General features: G+C 40.9%; 1 protein-coding gene across 7 annotated transcripts in view; it reads right to left on the reverse strand.

Annotated features, from left to right (window-relative positions):
- Positions 1-22,916, reverse strand: part of CACNA1E (calcium voltage-gated channel subunit alpha1 E) — a 391,046-nt gene that overhangs the window by 109,804 nt on the left and 258,326 nt on the right. The gene's annotated exons all lie outside the window — the stretch shown is intronic.

Consider the following 22,916-nt stretch of genomic DNA (forward strand, 5'->3'; position numbering starts at 1 on the left):
TTATCTACAGAGAGAGAAAAGGGTCTAGATTCACTTTTTTTCCCCATACCAATATCCAGTAGATCTAGCAGGATTTATCAAAAAGACTTTCCTGTCCCCACTGAACTGACTTTGCACCTTTGTCAAAAACCCAACCAACTGCATAAATGAGGGGCTTTCTATTCTGTTCCACTGATTTATCTATCCTTACACCAATACCATATCATCTTGATTACAGTAAATCTTAAAATCAAGTAATGCAAGTCCTACAATTTTGTTCTCCTTTTCCAAAATTGTTCTGACTTCTCTAAACTCTTTGCATTTCCATATCAAGTTTTAAAACATCTTGCTTATATCTTCAAATTAGCCTGCTGGAATTTTGATAGAGATTACACTGGATCAATCTACTGATTTAGGGATAATGGATAGCTTAACGATATCAAGTCTCTCAATCCATAGAGATGGCATGTCTTTCCATTTTTTTTAAGGACTTCTTTATTTCAGCAATGTTCTGCAGTTTTCAGTATAGAAGTCTTGCACATCTTTTGCCACATTTATTCCTAGATATTTGATTTTGTGTTACTTTTAAATTCACTCTTAATTAATTTAAATTGACATTTGTCATTGCAAGTATATATAGCCTAATTAATTCTTTTGCATATTGATTTTATATCCTGTCACCTTGTTAAATTCGCTTATCAGCTTTAGTAGTTTATAGATTTTATCATTAGATTTTCAAAATATACGATCATATTGTTTGTGAAAAAACTACAGTTTACTTCTTCCTTTTCTAACTACATGCCCTTTATTTCTTTTTCTTGCCTTATTAAAATGGCTCAGATCTACAGAACAATGTTGAATAGAAATGGTGAAAGTTCTTGTTCATTTTCAGATCATAAGGGAAAAGGGACTAATATTTCACCATTAAGTATAATGTTAACTGTAGGTTTTTTAGATGCCCTTTTATCAGATGAGAAAGTTCTCTTCTATCATTAGTGTACTGTGAGTTTTTATTATAAAGGAATATTGGATTTTGTTAAATTCTTTTCATGCATCTACAGGGATATCATAAGCTTTTTCCCTTTTATACTGTTAATATGACATATTGCATTGACTGATTTTCAAATGCTAAACCAACTTTGCATTCACAGATTAAACATCACTTGGTCATGATCTATTATCCTTTATATGCTACCAGGTTTGATTGATAATATTTTGTTAAGGAATTTCACATCTATGTTCATGATGGATATTGTTCTGTAATTTTCTTTTCTTATGATATATTTGTCAGGCTTAAGCACTGGAGTTATGCTTGCCCCCTTAAATGAGTTGGGAAGTGTTCTATCCTCGTCTCTATTCTAAAGGAGTTCATGAAGGATTGGTATTATGTTTGGTAGAATTGACTGGTAAAGCCATATGGTCTGGAGCTTCTTTTTTGTGGGAAGGTTTTAGATTATGGATTCAATTTCTTTAATAGATAGGAGTTTATTTAGATTTTTAATTTCTTGTATATGTTTCAGCAATTTATGTTTTCAGGGAACTTGCCATTTTATCTAAGTTGTTGAATTTATTGGCATAAAATTATTTGTACTATATGCTTATTATCTAATGTCTGTAGGATCTATAGTGATAACCCCCTTTTCATTCCTGATGTTGATAATTTGTGTTTTCTCTTTCTTCGAAATGTAAATTTCATAGGCAAGTTACACAGTAAAGCAGATAGCATTGAAGAAAATGTCAGTAAACTGTAAGATTTTTTTTTAATGCAGTACAATGTAATAAAGAGACGAGAAAAATGAAAGGGAGGTTAATAATAATGTTGGATAGAATGAAAGTCTTAAAAAAATCAAATCAGAGTTCCATAAAAAGAGAAGAGATACAATAAAGAGAGGAAATATCCGAAAAGATAATACCTGAATTTCCCAGAATTGAGGAAATATTCAATTGAAATATATAGATATAGTAAGCACGATACATATAAAAGCGGGATATGGAGCTGGCCCAGTGGTGTAGTGGTTGAGTTTGCACACTCTGCTTCGGTGGCCCAGGGTTCGCAGGTTTGGATCCCGGGTGCGGACCTATGCACCACTTATCAAGCCACGCTGTGGCAGACATCCCACATATAGAGTAGAGGAAGATGGGCATGGATGTTAGCTCAAGGCCTCAGCAAAAAGAGGAGGATTGGCAACGGATGTTAGCTTAGGCCTAATCTTCCTCATAAAAACAAAACAAAACAAAACAAAAGCGGGATAAAGAAATCCATAATTAGAACCATTAGAGTAAAACTACCCAACACCAAAGACAAAGTCTTTAAGAGCCTAAGAGATATGAAAAAACTGATCATTTATTAAGGAATGACAATGAGACCTTATCCGTAATGATGGAAGCCAGGATACAGGGATTATATCTTTAGAATGTTGAGACTAAATATTGTCACCTTTGAATTATGAATCCTAACAAACTAACTTTTAAGAATGTAGTCAAAATAAAGATATTTTCAGATAAGCAAAAACTGAAGGAATGTGCACTGCTAAAGGAATCTCTGAAGAATGTACTTTAGAAAGAAGGAAAACAATCTAAAAAGTCTAAGAAGGAATAAAAAATGGTAAGCAAAAAATGTGGTAGACATGAGTAAATCTAACAAAATATATTTGTTTAAAATAATAAAGATTATGTCTAAAATGTTAGGTTAAAAATACAAATTAGAACTGCATATTGGTCACTAATAGCTTATAAGCCAAACCAGAGTAACATGAGTTACTGAGTTTTTATACTGCCTGGCAGGAGGGTTAAGGTATTGAGTTTATAAAAATTTCATTAATTTAAGAATGACTGAAAAAAATTTAAATTTAGTCTTGAAAGAACAGAAATAGATTGCCAACTTAAAATCTGTTAGAGAGTATAAGCAGAATAAATGGAAAAAAGAATAAGAAAGCCATGATTCTCCGATAAAACTGTCTATGCATTGAAAACCCCAAAGAATCTACATATAATTTAATAGAATTAAGAGAGTATAACAAGACTAATGAATAAAAATATCAATATCCAATAATCAATTGAAATTCCAGATACTAGAATAATTAGAAAATTAATAATAAAAAGACACCATTTGTAAAAGCAACAAAAATCATGAGGTACCTAGGAATAAATCTAACAAAAGATGTGAAAGAACCTTCTGGAGTTATGAAATTATATTGAAAGACATTAAAGAAGGCACAAATAAATGAAGACATCTATATGTTCATGGATAGACTTACTATTGTAAATGTCTCCCTAAATTGTGCTATAGGATGCTACGCATTCCAATCAAAACCCTAACAGAGATTTTCTTGGAACCTGATAAGATGTTAAAATTCACATGGAAAAGAAAAGCACCAAGAAGAGTCAAGATATTTTCCTATAAATGGTGCTGGGTAATCCACTATCTATATGAAAATAAACGAAAATGGCGCCCTATGCACAAAAAAGATCAAAGTAGGTTAAAGACATATGTAAAAAGCAAAATTTTACAAAAATTTCAGAAGAGAATGTAAGAACATCTTTATAATCTTGAGAGAGAGAAGGACTTTTCAAACAAGACTTAAAAAACATAACCATAAAGAATAAGATGGATAAACACAAATAAATTAAAACTTCGAACTTCTGTTCATAGTTAAGACATCAAAGAACAAAATGATGACATGCTACAAACTGCAAGGAGTTATTTCAAGACACAAAACAAACATCAAAAAAACTAATGCTTATCTAGAATGTATAAAGAACTCCTAGAAATCAACAAGACACATAATCCAAAAGAAATATGGACAAAAGATGGAAACAAGTATTTCACAGTAGACGAAATACAAATGGGCAATGAACATTTGAAAATATGCTCAACCTCATTAGTAATAAAGAAAATGCAAATTAAGACCACAAGATGCTGTTTATACAAATCAAATTGACACAAATTCAGAAGTCAAAAAGTTTAAGTGTTGACAAGGATGTGGAAGACCAGGATCTCTCATAAACTGCTGGTGAATTGTAAAATTGGTACAATCACCTTAAAAAGTGATTTTCAAAATGCAATCAGGCATTATCTTATAGAATTGAACATCACACGCCCTATAATCCCAGAAACCCACTTCCAGAATTTTCATCACAGCATATTTGCATTAGCAGAAAACTAGAAGCATCTACCAAGTAGAGAATGGATAAATAACTTGTAGTACATTTACACAGCGGAATTTTACACAGCAGTGAAAGTGAGTGAACCAACATGTATAAAAATATACAGAGCATGTTACAATTCATATAACATTCAGTGATTTATTACATAGGGAAACATACCTAGATAGTAAAATTAATAAAAAGCAAAGGAATAATAAGCACTACCCTTGAGAGGGAGGTGGGGAGATGCAGGTGGGGAAAGGCCACTGGGCTTCATTGCCACTGGTAATGCTCTCTCTCTTAAGCTTCATTATGAGTATCCAGATAGTCATTTTACTTATGTTTGTACCACATATACGTACAAACCATATATAAAATTATATACATAAATTTTTTTCTTTTGTATATACGAAATATTTCAGACAGAAGGTTTTTTTGTAAATCAATGAACCACGAGTCATGAAAACACACTGCTTCACGGTTATGGGGAAGTTGAGTTACACTGAGTAATAAGAGAAAAAAAGACGGGACCGGAAGCAGATGAGCTGGTTTCTAGCCCCCGACTCTGACATATTCTAGCTACACAATTCTGGCTAAGTCACCGATCAGCCTCAGTTTCTTCACAAAATACGGATAATGATGATTGAAGTTATGGTGGGGATAAAAGAATAAAATATATACAAAGGTGTTCTGGAAACTATAATAAGCCATATACTATCATGAAGACCCTAAAAACACAAACAGGAAATAATTTTTCCTCCAGTACAAGAAATCGTGTCTGTCAGCTACATTCTTTTACAGTTGCCCCAATGCCCCTTCTTTAAAAGCAGTCAAAAACCATCTTAATTTTTACCCTCACCAAGTGCAGGGGTGAACCTCTGGGCCTGAACCTCTCAGACCCAGCTGCCTTGTATTCACTTAAATAAAACCTCAGGCATGCCTTCCTCCGAGCCACGCACATAACCACCTTCTCAAATAGCCAAGCTCCAGCCAGCTGAGGGGTGGGCTTGACAAGCCAGAAGGAGCTGGTGAGGAACACCCCAGGCTGTTTAAGTTAGTAAATAAAAAACCTTACTTCCCAGTGTATCTTGCTCTGAGTGACTTTCCAGAACATAAAGAGTTGCAGATTCCAGAGCTCATTAAAGGAACACTAAAGGTCAGGACAGAAGACAGGAAAATCCCAGTAGAAGACTGAAGGTTGGTGGGAAAGTGCCATCTGTTCTTCTCTCTGCCCAGCACCTGCTGCCCTGATAACTCCAGGACCCCAGCTCTCATCTGGCTACTGGAGGTTAGATGATGCATTTCTTTCTTCAATCAGAGCTCTTTTGTATCCCCACCAAGCACCTCTCTTGAAATCTGTGAATTAAGGAGAGCTTGTTGAACCTCCTCTTCTGTCTCATGCTCCCAATCAAGCCAACCATATTTCTCTTGCCAAGGAGACAACAAAAGACATAGCTATAGCACCAGCAGGCACAACAATAAAAATTAGCATCACAAGTCACCCAGGATCTCCACCTTTCTTTGAGGTGAGCTAAAGGAAAGTCCAATGTAGAGTCTTTTGAGAACTCCCTTGGCCCCTTACCCACAAGCCTGCTTCCCAAACACCTCCATACAGGGTAACTCTCCACATGAAAGTCCTGCTAGCAACCCCACCTTGGCCTGTCCTCTGAATATGTCCTCACTGGATTAGGAGGGCCTATAATTCCATCCAAGCTGCATTATCTGGATAGCAATAAGGATTACAAGAGGCTCGTCACCTTGCTACCAGCTGTACCTGGAAATCTAGGTTCTTATTGGCCTCCCAGGCTGTGTAATCCATCTAATGAGGGATAGAAACTGTGGTCCTTGGCACCAAATCAAGAGAAAGGGATAACAAGGATGGAAGTCAAATATCAAAAGGTTCATCTGACAAGGACAGGTAGACAAAGAGCACTGAACAGGAGTCCAGGCCTGGATTCCAGCCCTATCCTGCCACTCACCACCTCTGGGTGTTAGTCAAGACAACTGTGAGACAAGGGTGGATTGACCTCAGCTGTGAAATGTTCTCTAAGGGCCATGCTAGCTCGAGCACTCTAGGGTTGTAACACAGATGAAGCCCACTTACTCCCAGGAAGTGAAATTTAGAGAAGTAGGATGCAGGGGATGAAGAATATGAAGGAGAAGATTCTGTTACGTAAAATGCAAAACAATTGGGGTAAAAAATGAGTAAGCTTTGGAAACCAGGGGTAATAAAACTATGGAATATAGGTGAATTATTCTAAAAAGCCTTCTAGGCAAAGTCTGAGAGAGTCTCTTAAAAGTAGGTCTATTCATGCTTTTCCCACAGAACGTAACAGGCTCATAGTAGGAACTATATATGTTTATTGAATGAATGAGACCAGTACTGAGAACATCGGCTAGAGTGCAGTTTGCAGATATGATTTTACAATCGGAAACAACTGCCCAAAACATGGTAATTTGGAACATTATGAGAAAGACCTGAGATCCTTTCAGAAGTACAAAGGAGGCATCCCAAGAGAGTCTGAGTCAGTGGAGGCAAGGTGACCGACCTCCAAGAAGGAAGATGGTGCAACGGGCCTGCCGTTGACAGAAAATAGACTGCACTGGGTTAGCTATCCAGTGTCCAGCTCGGTTCCCCTGAGACCTGCACAAGGCCTTCAGAACACAGCACTGACTGATTTGAAGGGTACAGTCTGCGGCTGCAAAACAGCTTGTCGTGAGGACAACATGAAATAATAGATGTAAAAATAATCTGAAAAGTTAAAAGTGGGCTATGTGCTACCCAGCCAGGCAAAGAAACATTTTCTTTGTAAGCATGCACCTGGAGGAAAAAGGTCTTCATCTCTTCACCAAATTCTCATTCAGCATCTACTATGCACCGGACATGATGCTGGAAGTTAAGTATAACATAACATTATAATGTTAAGTACAATACTTGTACAGTATGTCACTTTACCGTTTGTAAAAATACTTCAGAGTATCTCAAGAATAACTCAGTATTTGCAATACATTAAGCCCCCTACATAAAGTAACATAGACCCCTTTAACTCAAAGTCTATCAAATTGCAAATTAGAATTAACCTGTTTATTTCCTGTAGCATGACACTAAAAAGGCAAAAACCCCCAAAAAACCACACCAAAAACCTTTTTGTTTAGGGAGAACATCCATCTTGAACGGGAATGCAGTATTATCACCAAATGAGAAACAAATAAAGCAAATTGCAAATCTAATGAAGAACAGAGGAAGAAAATCGGATCGGAAACAGTCAAACTCTTAAACTCAAGCATGAGCATGGGACACAATTCTGTAAGAGACTGAAAAATTACGAGCTGAATAAACTTCAGTAGAAAATGATTGAGAACAGGAATCAGGAGTCCCAGGTTTTGGTACCAACTCTGCCACTGTCCTTTTGTGTGGCTGTGGGAATTGGTGTTTTTCCCAATCATTCAGACACAGAATCTTACTCAGTGCCACTGGATAAAGTGTCACTTGCTAGATTGGAAAATACAAAGACGTATAAGATATCATTCCTGTACTCAAGTAAATCCAATCTTCCCAGGAGACAGACAAGTAAACCCATAAAAAATGGCATATGCTACAAATGGGACACGGATGAAATAGGGAAGAGAGAGGCTCCAATTCTAAGGTAGACTGGGGAAGTGTCCAGGGAAAAAGACCTTGTGTTTTGAAGGATAAGTAGAGAAATGGTGACACCTAGCACTGAGAAAATAGAGTCTGGATGGTGGGATTTGCTGGAAGGGATAATGAGGGTTCAGAGACGGACATGCTGAGTCTAAGATGCCAGGGAGCATTAGGTGGGGATGTCTTACCTTTCTTGGTCCTTCAGTTTCCTCATCTGTGATGAGTAGAACTGACTAAAAGATAGTTTGCATCGCTTCTAGTTAGAGCACCTTTGAGGGCGAGTTCTTGTCTTCAAGTCCTCAACGTACTTAAAACTATCGTATGTCCCATCTGCTTTTGAAGGAGGTTAAAAAAAACCTGATGAAGTTGACTAACTAATGGTCACATGGAGTCTCTGTGTCAGAGCTGGATCAGGCAAGGTGGTGATCCAAAAGGTAAAGATCTGAGGTAACTGCTATGGGCTAATGAGGTAGACATTAACACTGCTCATATAATATTTTTGGCTCTCTGTCTTCTCAGCCCCTGAGGTTGGATACAGCCACAAGACCAGTCCTGGCAAATACGTTTGAGGCCAAATACTTTACTGCCAGGGTAAGGGCTTCCAGAGCTCTCTTTCTCTCTTGGCACAGTGTGAGAAAATGTGGGTGAAGTGCAGTAGGCAAGGAGAGGGCAGGAGATGAGGAGGTCAGAGAGCGGCTATTCCATCAGCCCAGGTTCTAGAGGTAGCACAATAACGACTTGGCAGAGCGCCCCTGCCAAGTGGATGACGGACATGTAACAAGAGCAAAAAATAAAGCGACCTTGTGAGGTAGGCATTGTTATCTTCCTTTTATAGACTGGGAAACTGAGAGTCAATGAGATTAAATAACTTGCTCACAGCTAGTAGGCGGCAGACCAGGATTCAAATCCTTGTCTGGCTCTGTTCAAATACAACCCCGCTCCCCACAAGGACTTGATGTGATTTACTTTATTCTGTGGGTTGTAGGAAGTTCTAAAAGGTTTTTAACATAAGGGAGCAACACGATTAACTCTATTTTTAGGAAAATAGCTATGTTTGTGCCAAAGACTAAAGATGAGGAAGGGATACTATTTGGTAAGCTATGGCAGGAACCTGGGCCTGACACGATCCAGGGCATTAAAAATGGAAAGGAGGATGGATTGACCAACAGACATTTCACAGAATAAAAAGGAATTTGTAGACCAGATAAGGAAAAGCTAGAATTTCCAAAGGCCCCCAAGATGGCTAAGTGGGTGTATTAGTAGAGAAAGGAGGTGGGGATTTTGGTATAGGAAGTTAATTCGGTTTGCAGTATGATGAGCTCGAAGTAATTCATTCAGATCTATCACACAGTTGAGAATGTGGCTTCGCAGCACAGGAGAGAGGCAAAAGTTGGGGAGATTGGATCTGAAGGTCATAAGGACATGGAAGACTTATAGCTGTGGAAGTAAATGAGACCTCCTAGGAAGAGCAGGACAATAAGGCTCAGAATGGCTCCCTGTGGGGAACCAGTGTTTCACCAGGACCTAGAAAAAAAGAAATTAGCAAAGAGAGTGTGGTAGGCATTACTGACATGCACTCATATCCAGTTCTCCTCGACTTCCAGTCACACGGAGGACTGCTCTTCTCCCTCCCTGACATGAGGCAAGGCCATGTGACTAGTTGTAACCAATGAAATGTGAACAGAATTGTCAGGTGACACCTGAGTCTCTGAGAGGCATCCATGATATGCAACTTGGACTTTGCAGCTTGGGCAAAAACTAACTTCTGTTGTTTTAAGCTACAGAGATTTGGGGGTTGTTTGATTCAGCAACATAGCCTCATCTACACTGACTAATATTGAGAGGGGGTGGGCAGAAATGTAGGAAATCATAAAAGAGAAACCTAAGGGAAGAGGAGAGGTCTCAATGAAGTGACCAACATTTTCAAATGCTTCAAGGATATGGAGGAGCTTCACAACTGAAAGACTCGATTTGGCAACATGGATTCACTGGGGATAACTGAGGACAGGTGATGTGCTGAAGTTTGCTGTTGAGTGGACCTACGTCTGGAAAAGCATAGAAACCACTCTCAGGCAGTTTTCTTTTTTTAGCTCTTTATTTCTGGAGGCAGGGAGCCTGAGAAGCAGAGTCGGCTGAGCTGGGCCAGGTTGGCATGTGAATGAGAGAACGTGCACTTGGAGGAACACACAGTTCCTTGACTCTCCTTGGCCCTGGTGGTTGGCAGCCTACGCATTTCTCACTGTGGCAGTTTTCACTCACTCAAGCCCATTTGGTTGTCACATCCTTGGCTTATGCTCTCACCCCAAAACACATCCTTTACCCCAGTGGTTGGAGGTTCATGCATCATAACACATCAGACCTGGCTCCTTGAAAAGTGCCCAGCCCACCTTCACAAGAAGGACATAAAAACCCCATTAAAAGCCCACTTGCTGCCCAGGGAATACTTTCAGGGCCATCTCCCAATGCCCATGTTGATTCTCCTCAGTCACTCTCCCCCTCCTATCCACTGGTTCCTCCAGCCTGTATCCTGACTTTGGTTCTCTGTCCAGCTCCTTAGATTGGAGACTCAGCTTTAGAACATCAGGCCTCGCTCTGACTTTGGTCCTCTCCTGCGCATCAATTTGTTTGTCAGTTCTGCACACTGCCATGGCAAGTAACAGGTGGCCTGCCTATCCTAAGCTCCCAGGCCACTGCCCAGCCATGCCTGCTCTTTGCCAGCCACTGATAGGGGAAGGATGCTGAGCAGACTCTCTCGGAACCCCAACCCCTGCTGCACTGTCCTGATGGGTAACGTGCCTTGGGAGTGTGGTCAGGGACTCAGTCTCTCTGTCTCCCCCAGACCAAGACAGCCCTAAGGGACACTGGAAGTAGAAATTGTGAAAGTACATCTTTCCTCCTCTTTTCCCCCATTTCCACAACATGTTTACCTTGCGCACATGTTTACAGTGGGCTCTCTGGCATCACACCCTTAGCCTCCCCCTGGCTTCCCCAGGACCCTGGGCCCCCTGAGTTTGCCTTCCTCTAATAGTCATTGTTGTTCTGTGCATTTCCCGGGGGCCAGCAGAGTATAGGACAAAGCACGTGGGTTTTGGATTGAGAGAGACCTGAGTTCAAATCCTGGTCCCTTCATTTACTAGCTGGCAATCCTTAGGTAAGTTACTCAATCTCGTGGTCCATATTTCCCCATCTGCAAGATGAGGAGAACAAAGCCTATCTTACTGAGTTGTTGTGAAGATTAAATAGATAATACATGAAATTTTTCCTACCATATTATGGTTATTCAACACATTTTGTTAACTTTCTTATTTTTTTCCAAATTCCTTCATCTTTTACAACTCCATTTCCTAGCTATTAAGATGATTCTGTCCTGCCTGGGTACCTCTCTCCTGGGGCTCTGTTATTCTAAGGTGCTAATAAACGAATCATGCAGACGTGTTAAAGAAGCGGGAGAGAGAAATGTGTAACTTTCACCATATATCATATTTTTAGTTATTTCGAGGCTCTTATAAAGCCTCAACTCAAAGATATAACGGATAACAGAAAAATTATGTTTCACAGAAGGCTAGTTAAGGAGGCCTTTAATAATAATAGCTATATATTATTGAACATTCATTATGTGCTAGGCACTGTGCTAAGTTCATTGCATTAATTATCTCATTTAATCAACACCAAAAAAAGAAACTGTGTGAAGTGTTATGATCCCCATTTTACAGACTGGGAAACTGAAGCTTACAGAGGTTGGGAAATTCGCCCCTGGTCATACAGCTAGTTAAATGCAGAGTTAGGATTCAAGCTGGAGCCCTCTAATTCCAAAACCACCATGCTAGATTGCTTCCTGCTTGTGGTAAGGGGCCCTTCCAAAACTTTCTCTCAGGGGTTGCCTTTTTTGACTGTATTTACCCCCGGCACTTTAAAACCCTATTGCTGCTCACCACGTCCCTGTTAGAGACATACATGGTAGAGATGCAGCAAAACCCAGTAAGAAAAGCCCTCACATGCAGCAAACACTTTATTAACAGCAGCTGCTATTAGTACTATCATTGTTATTAGATATAGTCCTTTGCTACAGCTCCCAGAGAGTGGCGTGTTTACAGGTGAATGCTATTATTTCTGATTTTTCACTTATCTATAAAAAAGGTCTTTCTTTTGAAATAATGTGTATCCAATCTCAAAGCCACAGTCTGGGTAGAATAAATGCTGAGTCCTTTTAGATGCAGCCTAAGCTAAATTCTGTGCTGGGCAGAGTGGCTGACAGAGGCACATAGCCATGGTCCTCGTGCACAGGGAGCTCAGAGCTCCTAGAAGATTAAAGAGTTGAGGAGGTGGCAAAGACGCTAGATAAGCAGTTGTCCTTGGCCACAGGACAGGTCTGCAGGTTAATCTTCCTAAAATACTGTGTCCTGCATGGTCATCTCGTATCCTCCAACCAATACTCACAATAACTCACCCGCCTGCAGGATCAAGCCTAATCCCACCTTTTGGGAGACTCTCCATAATGTGGCCAGACCCAAACAAGCCATCCTTGTTTGCACCATTCTCAGATGCGACGTCTTCTCTATCCCACAAATAAATCAGGACCTGCCTGAAAGCTGGTGCCCAGCCTATTCCTCCCACCTAACATGCTCCTACCCCTAACCCCACTCCACATCATCCCTGGCTTATCTAAATTTTAGCCACCCTTCAAAGCCCAGCTCAAATCCCACCCCTTCTGCAAAGCTGCTCTGATGGTAGAAGCCACAATGGCTTCCGAGTCACAGAATGCCTACTGCAGTGACGGCCAATATGGAAGAATGGCAGGTTCTAGCTTCCTGGGGAGGACAGAAGCCCCCAGGAAAAAGAACCCGTTCTCATGCTTCTTTTGCATTCTGCTATTTTCAGTGATCAGAAGGTCATCCACTAATCAAGCATGCTATAAAAATCACTTCTGTTCTGTGACTACTCTTTCCCAACTGACCTTCCATATAAATATCTAAGGTACATGCACTGGAATTTCTAGACTCCTTGGATGTCATGAAAATCACACCAGAGATTGTACTGTATCATTTAAAATTGCACATTCAAAGGAAAAAATGACTTTCTAATCAAGCATAACAGTACTGTGGGGATCAATGTATTTATTCTCCTCCTGATTATGGAACCAACTGAGAGAAACAGGATATACAGCAGTCAGATAATGAAGACAAAGCTATCAGCTTTATTTCTGATGAAGCCTGTTGGAGAACAGGGCTTGAGTTCTACCACTGATGTTTACTCCAGCACTTTGAGCCACCCAGTCACAGGCACAGCCACATGAGTCCTGGCCTGCCCTATTACAGGGCATTGTCTCTGTGAGCTGAGAGCACAAAGGAGAGGCTATGGGCACCTGGAGGGGGGGCCAGTTCTAAAAAAGAGAAAGAAGCTGAGAGAAGCACGCCCCCTTCTAAGCTCACCAATTTCCAGTCAGGAGGATAGAATGAAGGGTCGGGAGAGAAGCCTAGTGTGTTTGGGAAGAAATTCCTCCACACAGAAACATGAAGCCAGGGAAAAGGAGGTTTCCCTCACTGATAAATGGTTCCAAAAATATGTATAGGAAGTGTTAAGCAAATAATAAGAATTTAACTGCATAATATCTGACAGAGGCTGGAAAGTTAGTAGATTAGTCTTTGCTGATCCAAAGAACTCACTCAATGATTTGCTTATTTTCATAGAGTTGCAGTCCTCCTTAGGGGTATTGTTCGTCTGTACACCTATACTTCCTCTGTTGAGCTTGATGTGGATTAATGTCAAATAGCCACTGGTTGGAGTCTAGCCAGAGCACATACAATAAGGAGGACATGAAACTTCAATCGGAATCACTCATTCATTCATTCATTCAACAAACATATATTAAGTAATTACTGTGTCAGCTACTGTGCTTAGTGGTAGAGATATAATAGCATCTAAGACTAGTGGGTACCGATATCAAGCAAGCACAAGGTGGCAGCAGGATCCCCAAATTCACCCAGTTCTGAGAACAAGTGTGTTAATTCATGGATTGGTTCAAAATGTTGTAAGAAAAACACTGACTTTATGAGGGAAGCATACATATTGCAGTGTCCATAGCTATCCTAACGAGGCAAAAATGAACAATATTTAAACCAGGACCAGGGAGTACTACAAGATTTCTTCATTAAAATACCTTTTTTATGAGTAAACAATTCTAAGATGCTTTGGGTGCATTTCCACTTTGAGTATGGGAGACAAACAAACACATTACCTACGGCCTTTGCATTTTATGCTTCTAAATGCTGCCTTCTTTTGTGTAAACCCCATACAGCTCTGGGGCACTAGGCTGGGGAGAAGAGCCTTAGAGCTGTAATGAATGCTCAGTAACCCGGACTTTATGTTCTAAACTGTTGTGGTGAGAGTGATACAACACACACTGTCACTTTTACAGTGAAGCCCACTAACAGGAGTAACGCCAGGCTGCTGGGGAAGGCGGGTGGGTGGGAGGGAGGGAGGGGAAGCAGAGCAGGAGGAGAGCCTGGCTTTCAGAGGCTTCTCTCGCACAATATGCTTCACACACAATGCAGTTTCTTTTGTCAGAAGCTCTTCGCTGCGCATTATCCAGAGCCCAGGAGGTTTCGAAAAGCATTCTAGCCTGGAACGGCAATCCCGCAGTCTCTGCCACGGTCAGCCAGGAGCAAGCAGCTTCGACAGTCCAGGCCCCCCCGAGAGCGGCAAGAAGTGCAAACAGCCTCTTCAGAGGTGCCCTTTGCTTCATGATCACTGTTTTATTATTTTTATTATTTTAATTCTTTCCTTCTGGGCTCCCTTGCCTTCCCATGCAAAACTAGTTCAGAGATGCCACTTTTGGAGCTCATTATGTTGTCATGGCAACTAGAATTTTCAAAGTTTATTTCTCCTCCTCTTCTCCCCTCCGTGAACTCCCAGTCCCTATTCCCATCTCTTGCCACAAGTATGTTTTGCACAAGAAACAAAACGTGGAACAAAATAAGACCGATATCACCGCCAGGTAAATTTTTCTCTCTCACTCTCTATTTCAGCACAGCATGTCCCTACTGGGTATTTGAAATTGCCACTGTTCTCACTGCATCCAATTAATATTCTTAAACTCCAAATCCCGGTGGTGTTTGGGGACAAGGCCTTGGGTAACAGCCATCAGCTTGTCCTTCTCCTCTCCTCTCTTCCTGCAGAGAGAAGCAGATATGTTCCTCCTGCTTATGTAAACCAGGAACACGCTGTGTCTTGTCATTTGTTAGCCCTGGAAAACAGCATTTAACAAAGCAACAACTGTAGACAAGGGAAAGTGAAAACCCCTCAGATGTACTTCACAAGGGAGCTCTGGAGATCAGAGGAGCTACAGTTGCAAAATGCAAGGAAAGGAAATCCCCAAAGAAAATCTGCTAAATTGATTGTTTAATTATAACATTAACCTTTGCTATCAAAAACCGGATGGAGACAGAGAGGGAAGAGAAACCAAAACAGGGAAGAGAGAGCCTGAACTCCCACACTGATCACAAGCCATCGAGAAAGGCTGGCGCTTGCTCCCACCTCCTTCCTTCATGCATGGGGAGGGAGCTCTTGTGCTCCCGCATGCTGAGGGGGCATCTGCAGGTGAAACGGTTGTTTGCTCCACACAGCTGCTAAGGGTTGGCACCCCCAAGGACCTCTGCTCTGGCTCTCTGGACTGGGGTCCAGGTGACCCGAGAACGGTGGTCAGGACAATCACACTCACTGGACCGTAGCAGACTCCCTCCTTCCTCCTGAAAGCCCCATGCCTCTGGGCTCTTCCCACTGGGGAGAGGGAAGAGAACTGGAGGCAGAACATAGGAATTCTGGGCTGAGGGGGGTGTGAAACTGACAAACTGACCCAGATTAAGGGACAGTGTCCAGAGGCTCTAAGATAGAATGACTCTCTGGCTACTGAGATCTAATATTTTTAATTTATGGACCTATTGAGTTGGAGATTAGACTCTGTGACATCAAATGTCACATGATGGATGAGTATTTTAATTGAGACTCTGCTTACTTATTTTATCCTTCATCACTGGTAACATAAGGAGATCCCCGATTGCTTAAGTCATAAAAGCTCCAGACCCAAGCACTGCTTAAATTGGCCCTTAACAGGATTAGCTGCGTAGATGAGGAACTGAACAACGATAATGGGAAGACTGCACTTCGCAGTGACGGGGAGGGTGAAAAGGGCAGGAAGACTGAGTAGCTCCATCAAATGGAGTGGTGGGGGTGCTGGGGAGAGGAGAAGGCACAAGAGAAACGGGTCATGACTTCAAGCTGGCAGGGCAGATATCAGGGTATGGATTACTGAACCATTGGAAGGAGGGCTGGGAGGAGGAAACCAGGCTGCAAAAAGGGGTAGGGTCATGTTGACCTAAACTTTCAGGACTCTAGTTGGCCTTGAGGATGTGACAGGAGCATCTTGCACAGCCTATGGCTTATAAGCAGCATACCTATTCCCAGAGCACCCATCTTCTGGCCCCTTGAGAGATGTCCTCATTTTGGGCAGTGGACCACCCGCTCTCCAGCCCACTCCACATCTCAGTTATGTTCTCAACCTGCTTCTTTTAACTGACCTGGACACTAACCTCAGAAAAACTGTCCCTGACACATAGTAGGTACTCAACAAATGTTAAATGAATAAAATAGTCCTTGAATGGTCAGCAGGCAGTGTATGCTCTGGACGCCTCACCTCATATCCCCTTAGACCTCCTCTGAGTTGACCTGACATTGCAGTGGGCAGATCTTGTGCACTTTGACAGATGTGACAGCTCCCACCTCAAGTGTCCACACACATCTTTCTGTTTCTCTGCCTGAGAGATTTCTCCACAAGCTTGCTCAGCCCACAAGCAGGGCAACCTCAAAGTGTCATCACTCGAGGAGGGACAAGAATTAATAGAGATTACATATAAATATATATCCCAATTCCCCAGTCCTTAGTGGAGCAATTCTGGGGTACATTCTGTATAGTTCCTTAGACGGTTCCCAGTGGATTAAGCTTCAGCAGTCCATACCCATAACCCTCTCAACGAACACATATTCCTTGGCTTTTTCCCCTTCTCTGTCTCAATTTCCCAACTCTCTCCGTTTTGCAGCTAAAGGTCAACTCCCCTATAAACTTCCTATACCCAATCCTTTTCTTAGGGTTTTCTTTCAGGGAAACCCAGACCAGAACACTATTTGTGAACTAGTTAGTCCATCAAATCATTTTCCTCCCTGACAAAAGGATGGGGTGACATTAAACTGAGGGAGAGCAAAAGTGCACGTTCTCAAATACAAATGCCGCCTACTTTTCAAATTTTGCCAGGAGCAGATCTTGTCCAGCGTTGAAAGACTCTACGGACAAGAAATTCCTAGAAAGAAGGGGTAATTTTTGCTTAACTTGTCTGTAAAAAAAAAAATGCTTAACTAGAGACAGTTCTTTGCCACCACTTCTGAGGATAGTGCTGAGAAAGGGGGCCATAAACGAGTGACTGAATGAACAGCACATCTCCTCTCTGGGGGGTGGACAATCTGGGACACAACTTGGCTTTGAGGTTCCCTCTGACCATTGTAGACTTTTTTTTCCTATTCCTAGGTGCATGCAGAGGGAATGTAGAGAGTAGAAATATCAATAAAAGCACAGTCCTGGATTCCAGCTCATTATCTCTGGAAAGAATATTAAGTTGCTTAATCCACTAAGACATCCTTCACTGCTGGTTAACACAGAGGCATCCTTCCTAACCGAGTGAAGAACAGGGGGTGCCCCACACAGTTCATTAACGCATTCGAGATACTGTTGCTTCGTTATGTTTTGTAGCCCAGTTGGTTGGGAAATGACATTTTCAGAATAACTGATGCTGTCTACACGACATTTCTCCTGTGGGGAACAGTGAGGGAGCAGTTGTGTCGAGGAAAGTGTATCCACAGATTTGACACAGAGGCCAGACCCATGTGGATCGTCGGGGTCTGGTAGCTATTCTCTCAAGTCTGATTTTTTTCTATCCTGAGACAAGAGTCAGAGCTGCTCTTCAAAGCCTGTCCGTTTGCTTCATAACATTTACCATTAATATTGTGTTATTTGTGTGTTTACTTGTTTGTTTTCTGTCTTAGCCATAAGAATATGAGTTCATAAGGGCGAGGGACTGCATCTTCTCTTTCACTATCAAACCAAGAGTGCCTGACACACGGGTGCTTAGTAAATATCTGCTGAAAAATATTTTAATAAGTTTGCAAATGAGTGTTTCTTTTCACTTTTCTCTACTCAAAAAAACTATCTTGGGGCCGCCCAGTGGCATAGTGGTTAAGTTCGTGCATTCCGCTTCAGTGGCCCAGGGTTTGCAGGTTCCTATCCTGGGCGTGGACCTACACTCTGCTCATCAAGCCATGCTGTGGCAGCGTCCCACACACAAAAATAGAGGAGGATTGGCACAGATGTTAGCTCAGGGCCAATCTTCCCCACCAAAAGAAAAATTATCTTGTGTCTTCCTTCCTCAGTTTTTGGTCTCAGATACTTGCTGGCCAAGGTATTAATACCTGGTAATAAGATCACCCCTCCCTTGTACTATATCTGATCACTGAGTACCTTGATCTAGAGGAAGAGTATGATGTGAAAATGTGCTGGCAAGATGATGGAAGAGAGACTCCTCTGTGTACAGCACAGAAGGTCATGGGGAGAGTGGGGAAGGATCACATCCCATTTTATTGCCATTTCAATCAATTCTAGTGAGGGTAGGGGGCCTCCTTTGGTCTGGTCAACTTCAGCCTACAGATTTGTCAGCTGGTAAGTAGATTAGTTACCAAGTTTAGTTCAATGTGGGTAAGAGTAATGTGGCCCCTTTAACAGGCTTTGGGGTCCCTCCTGTTCTCCCAAATATTCTCAATTGCTGTTCATTTCCTGGGTTCTCTGTGGAACATGGCATCTCAGTGTTCTCCCTGCATATCAGAGCTTGCTTCTCCAACAGGAAAGAGTAATTTCAATATTTTTGCTAAATGAAGAATATTTTGGGATGCAATGATAATTAAGTGTTGAAAATGTAGTGATGCACTTGACACTAAGGGGAAAACAAAGAACTTTTAATTCAACTACAACTCTAACAGCATCAGACTTAACAGCTAGAAATGCCAAGCACCCAGTATATAACCAAGTTGTAAAGACTGTGATTATCACCCGGGGAAATTGGGAGGTATGATTTCAGCCACCTCAGTGTGCACATGTCTGCAAGTGCACAGAAAACATGTCTAATTATAGGGGCTTGACTACGGGCTATACGCTCACAATGAAGTAAGGCTCTAACGCTATTAGGAATTTCCGTGTGGTGAAATCAATTACTAAGCGATTCCATAGACTGGAAAGAGACACAGCTTCAAGCAAAGAAATTTTTTCTAATCTTGAAAAGCCTAAGATTTTGGCATAAAACCTACAGTGAAATGAGCATATCAGATAAATTATGACAGCAAAAAAAAGCCATTAAAAAGCCTCTCAAATAGCAACGATTTGATTACACTGGGTCATGACCATCATACTGATAATGGCAAATTTTCTCTTTCTGCAAGTAATGGAGAAGGTCTAGGCAAAGTTCTTAGAGTTGTCCCTTGACACCAGCAAAATAACAGAGTTCTACTACAGTAATCTGTGCTCAGCTCTTCAACTAATATTAAACTTGGGTTTCAAGGGAATTATACCCATTGAAAACAACGTCCAAGATCTCAGGAAAATTTCTGACGAATACAGACATCCCACAAACAGGAAGATGGCCTTTGATTCATTCACTGGAGGGCATCTACTGGAAGCCTACTGAGTGCCTATTAATTATGCTGCAAAGTGCTGGAGAAAGGAAGGTGAACTCACCATGGTGTCTGCTTTCATAATCCTATGAAAGCGGTGAAGACCTCCACAAATAACTATAAAATAAGACAAGTGCTCTAATAGAGGATCATATATACTGCAAAGAGAACACAGATGAGGAAACTTAAGGAGAACTCGACCTTGAAAGATGCGTCACAACTCCCCAGTCAAAGAAGGAAGGTGGGTGGAGAGAGTTGTGGGGGTTGGCTATTTGTAGGCAAAGGGAACAAAGAAATGGAGATGTGTGTACCTGGGAAATCTAGGAACAGAGAGTGTGGGGCAGGGCTAAAGAAGAGGAAGGGAATGTAGGACTGAGGCTGGAAAAGTAGGTTGGGCTGAGCTTTGAGAGGTCATGTAAGACAAGGACCGTTAACTTGGACTCTTTAATAAATAGATGATGAGAGAAGCTAGCAGTTGAACCTGTTTTTGTGATTATTCTGTTTGTTTTGAAGCCTTTAACTGTTAAAATTAAAAGTTATTAACTCTATATTCATCTTTCCTACCCACCCAAAGTTAGTTTTCTTGTTATTTGTTCTCTTTTTCAGAGAATTTACTGGTTCATATTAAAAAAATGTGATCTATTTAATAACCATTGGTCTACATTACTTACATTGTCTTAAAATTTCAGCATAAATTTGTGATACTTATGAATGTTTATTGTATATTATTAATTTTTTAAAGCCAGCTGATGAGGACGTGGAAAAAACAGAACTCTCATATATTGCTGGCAGGAATGTAAAAATAGTACAGGCACTCTGGAAAGCAGATTGGCAATTTCTTATAAAACTAAACATGCACTTACCATATGACCCAGCAATTGTACTCTTGGCTATTTATCTCAAAGAAAAGAAGACATATGTTCATACAAAAATCTGTACACAATGTTCAGAGCAGCTTTATCTGCAATAGCTCAAAACTGAAAACAACTCCAATGTCTTTTAAGGGGTGTCTGGTTAAACAAACTGTGATACATCCATACCAAGGCATACTATTCAGAAACAAACAGGAATGAGCTAGTGATACATGCAATGATCTGGGTGGATTTCAGGGAAATTACGCTGAGTGAAGAAAAAGTCAATTTCAAAAGATTACATACTGTATGAATCCATTTATATAACATTCTCAAAATGACAAAATTAGAGACATGGAGAACAGATTAGTGGTCACCAGGGGTTACGGGGAGTGGGTGGGGGACAATGGGCATGACTATAAAAGCGTAGCATGGAGGAGTCTTGTGGTGATGGAACAGTTCTATATCTTGATTGTGGTGGTGGCTTCACAAATCTACATCTGGTAAAATTGTATGGGACTACACACACACACACACACACACACACACACACACACACACACACACAAGTGCACGAAAAACCACTGAAATCTGAATAAGCTGTATGGATTGTACCAATGTCCATTTCCTAGTTTGGATATAGTACTATAGTTATGCAAGATGTTGTCATTGGGGGAAACAAGGGGAAGCGTACATGAGACCTCCCTGTATTTTTTTCTTTTTTGCAACTTCCTGTGACTCTACAATTATTTCAGAATAAAAAAAAATTTTTAAAGCCAGCCAGGTCCTCCACATTGCCAACTTCAACAGCTGTTTTTTAGTCATCTTTTATTGGATCTCTATGACTCACTCAGCATTTGGGGTTTTCTGGTTCCTTTCTGAAGCCCTGTACTTCTTTGTCCTCTACGATGCAATGCTTTCGTGATATCCTTTTGACCAATCTTGATATTCTAATTCTTTAATGGTTAGTTAGTCCTAGAAATCTCTATCCTTGACTCAGTTTTTTCTTTTCTACATGCCCTCCACGGATAACTTTATCTATCTGTACCATTTTCTCTATCATGCTCTGATAGCGTGTCCCATCTTTTCTCCCCCTGCTCTTAAAACATAGATATTGGCTGATCCTATCTACTTGTTTGGTCCTCCTGAACCTCAAACTCTCTCTGTCCGAAATTGCATGCATCTTCCTCCCAGAACAGAGCTTTTTTTTTCTTCCTATATTATTCATCTCAGTAAACGGAACCAAAGTTCTCCAAGACATTCACAACTGAGTCTTGGGATCTATGCTAGATGATCTTCCCTCACCCATTACAGCCGATCATTTACCATGTCCTGATTGTTGTACCCCCTACAACTTTCACTTCTGTTTTCCCTGTACATTTCAGCCATCAGTGCGTGCCATCATCACTTCCCGTCCCGAACTAGAGCTTTTTTACAGTCTTATTACTAACCAATGACCTTTTTTTTTTTTTTTTTTTTTTTTTTGTGAGGAGATCAGCCCTGTGCTAACATCCGCCAATCCTCCTCTTTTTTTGCTGAGGAAGACGGCCCTGGGCTAACATCTGTGCCCATCTTCCTCCACTTTATATGGGACGCCGCCACAGCATGGCTTGCCAAGCAGTGCGTCGGTGCGCGCCCGGGATCCGAACCAGCGAACCCCGGGCCGCCGCAGCGGAGCGCGCGCACTTAACCGCTTGCGCCACCGGGCCGGCCCCCCTTTTTTTTTTTTTTTTACCACCTTCCCTAATCCTCTACAAACTCAATCTAAAATTCAAAACTAATTCAAGTTTTGTCTTTTGATCTTATTAATGAATTATGGTAGTCAGTGTATTTTGATTTTTACAAGTTCAAACTTACCCATTATTTACTTAATGGCTTATTGATTTGTATCATGCTGAGAAAGGCCTTCCCCCTTGAAGATTTCTACATTGTCCATAATCTCTTTGAATACTTTTATGGTTTAATTTAAAAAATATATGTACTTGCTCCACCTGCAATTTATTTTTGTATAAGATATAAGAGATGGGGATCCAATTCGACTTTTTTCTTTCCAAGTGACTGGCCAGTTATAAACATCACTCCTTGAATAATTCATCTTCACTAATTTTAAATGCCACTTATATATACCATAAATTCCCATATATATATCTGAGTCTCCTTTCAGCTCTCCTATTGCTTCATCAGACTGTGCTGTTTCAATTATTGTAGCTTTAGAATATATTTTACTGCTTGAGAAAAAGTCCCTGTTCCTCATTGTTCTTTCGAAGAAATGTCCTGGCTGTTCTTATATACTAAGTTTTCAGATAAATTTCCACTTAGTAAAGTAAAACTCTTATTTGTGTTTATTAATATTACATTCAAGTTAAAGACGAAACTAGGGGAAAGAGACATCATGTAATTTGCAGTATTCCTTTTCAAGAACAGTGTCTGTCTTCCCATATCGGAACTGAAGCTTCATGAAGGCAGGACTTTTTGTTTGTTTTGTTCTGTGCTATATTCCCAGCTTCTAGAACACAGCCTGGCACACAGTAGCA

The sequence above is a fragment of the Diceros bicornis genome, chromosome 4 (genome assembly GCF_020826845.1).
Source record: "Diceros bicornis minor isolate mBicDic1 chromosome 4, mDicBic1.mat.cur, whole genome shotgun sequence".
Lineage (NCBI taxonomy): Eukaryota > Metazoa > Chordata > Mammalia > Perissodactyla > Rhinocerotidae > Diceros > Diceros bicornis.